Below are 3,110 nucleotides of genomic sequence, written 5' to 3' on the forward strand. Positions count from 1 at the left end.
GGTCCAAGAGCTAATAACTCGATTCTGCTGATACATATAGTAAATACAAAGAGAAAATAAATACACACACACACACACACACACGTTAATTGATAATGGACTGTTTTGTGTGCGTATCCATGTGTACTATTGTCAAGACCGACAGACACGTGAAGCTATGTGTGTTTATGTGTACCTGTAATTGAACTGACATGTGTACGGTAATTATCTGTATGTGTCCATTTTAAAGGTACACATTAGTGAATGTTTATTTATGTAAATTGATTGACATATGTACGTGTGCGCGCGATTAGTATTTCTGTAATTTATATGGTTAAAATTTATACGTTTGAATGACATAATTTCCCATTATTGTCACATTTTTTGTTACATGTCTACTATTGTCAAGATCGACAGACACGTCCAGCTATGAGTGTTTATGTGTACCAGTAATTGATCTGACATGTGTACTGTAACTATCTGCATGTGTCCATTTTAAAGGAATATAATAGTGAATGTCTATTTATGTAAATTGATTGGAATATGTATGTGGACGCTCGGTTAGTGTTACTGTAATTTATATGGTTAACGTTTGAATGACATAGTTTCCCCTCATTGTCACATTTTTGTTACTATTTCGCTGCTCACTCTCTCTGAATCCCGTGGACTAATTTTGCTCACGTGTGTTTGTTTAGGGTAGGTAACCAAATGCTTTTTACACAAAAATTTGCAACTATTTGCTAAGAAACATTTCAAAAGATCATCTAAGTTTCTAATATGTATTCTTTTTCCTAACATACAAGTCAATCAGACAGTACCTTACCTCAGTCAGAAAAAACTTTTCTTACTATATCTCGTAACGTCTTTTGCTTATATATCCTATCTTAAAAAAATAAATATTTAAATTCATAACTGCCAACTCCAAAGCCTTCAAGGCCACCAAACATCATTCCTTTCCATTAACCTCTCGCAAATACTCTTTTGCACCAATACACAAACTAGGGGGCTTTATAGCTGAGTGGACTGTCGCTATCGACTCGTAATCCTAGCTCATGCCATTTCGCGGTGATGGAACAAACGGAAATCAGCAGAGTTTCTATCATTCTGATGCCCCTGTTACCTAGCAGTAAATATGTACCTGGGCGTTAGACAGCTGTCACGGGTGTGTGTGTGGAATAATTTTTAATAGTTAGTAATAATTGATTGATTGACAGTTGAGAGGCGGGCCGAAAGAGGAGAGCTCAACCCTCGCAAGCACAACTAGGTGAACACAACTACATAAATACTAACCAACCACGATCTTGACAATCCACTACACACGCAACCCGCTCCCCCCCCCCCCCCAACTCCCTAAATCTCTCTAACTAAGTAATTAAAAAATGAAAACAAATCAATTAATACACCAAAAATACTAACTATAAATACAGGCACCAAATTTGAGACATACAGCGACTCCAGCCGTGGTCTAGTCGGAAGAGAACGAGTTCTCATCTGGATACATTGCGATCGAGCCTGTCGGAACGGTTGTGTAACTGCAGGGCACAAATATTTGTGTGTCCCCTCCTGTAGCTGCCTCTGTTTCGACAGGTTCCCTGGATAGCTAGAATTGACCTGGCCCTTGGAAAGTGGGGAAGGGTGAAATCCGTTGGGCCCACGGATGGATACCTTGGATCCATGGACTTAGGGCAGGTCTAATCACCTGGGAATTCGAACCCACGGTGGGAATAAGGGAGGAGATTTGGGGAGGGGGGGGGGGGGAGGAAGGATTGTTCCAGGAACCAAACCTCACATAAACCCGGACACTCACACACTCACACACCCTCACCCGAACACTCACAGGGACACTCACACACACCCATAGACTGTGATAAGGGAGACCATCTGAGGGACACAGATGGCCTCGTGGACCCACAGGTATAACCGGACACACACTCACCCGGACACTCACAGGGCACTCACATTCACACCGGACACTCACAGGGATATACACACTCACACACAGACACACATCCATAGACACAAACTGTGATAAGGGAGACCATCTGAGGGGACACAGATGGCGTCCTGGACCCACAAGTATATATCAATATTTAATTTATTATTTAGTATTTAATTTTAAAAAAATAAATAAATCATTTTTTTTTAATTAATATTTTATTCAATTATTAAATAATTATTTTAATAAATAAATAAATTAAATTAAATTTAATAAATAAATATTTATTATTTAATATGCAACTGAAAACTTATTTAATATGCAACTGAAAACTCACACCCCCATAAGTGACTCGAACCCATACTGCTAGGAGCAACGCAACTGGCATGTACACGATGCATTAATCCGCTTGACATATGTCAAGATTGGAATATGTATGATTGGAATCACACTTTTAATTAAATTTATGTAAATTGATTGGAATATGTGTGATTGGAATGAAACATATTGCAATCAATTTACATAAATAAACATTCACTAATATATTCTTTTAAAATGGACACAAGCGGATTAAGGCGTCCTGTACATACCAGTTGCGTTGCTCCTGGCAGTATGGGTTCGAGTCACTTTTAGGGTGTGAGTATTCAGTTTGCAGTTTTTGAGTTGAGTTTGCTATTGCATCAACTGAGATTCGATCGGGGACCATTAGCATTATAGCCAACGAACTCTCTCCGTTTAGACGGTAGGCCTCCAGTTTGTGTGTGTGTGTGTGTGTGTGTGTGTGTGTGTGTGTGTGTGTGTGTGTGTGTGGGTGTGTGTGTGTATTTGTGTTAGAGAGAAATTGATGTAGTAGATGTAGTTTAAGCAGTCTCCGTGGTGGTAGTGGTAAGACACTCGCCTGGCGTTCCGCGAGCGCTATGTCATGGGTTCGTATCCTGGCCGGGGAGGATTTAATGGGCGCAATTCCTTAACTGTAGCCTCTGTTTAACTCAACAGTAAAATTTGGACTTGGATGAAAAAACGATATTCGCGGCAGGGGATCGTATTCCAGGGACCGTAGGATTAAGGACTTGCCCGAAACGCTACGCGTACTAGTGGCTGTACAAGAATGTAACAACTCTTGTATATATCTCAAAAAAAAAAAATATATAAAAAAGAAAAAATACATATATTTGATAGGCGGGGTCCAAGAGCT

Source organism: Procambarus clarkii, unplaced genomic scaffold (genome assembly GCF_040958095.1).
Source record: "Procambarus clarkii isolate CNS0578487 unplaced genomic scaffold, FALCON_Pclarkii_2.0 HiC_scaffold_133, whole genome shotgun sequence".
Taxonomy (NCBI): Eukaryota; Metazoa; Arthropoda; class Malacostraca; order Decapoda; family Cambaridae; genus Procambarus; species Procambarus clarkii.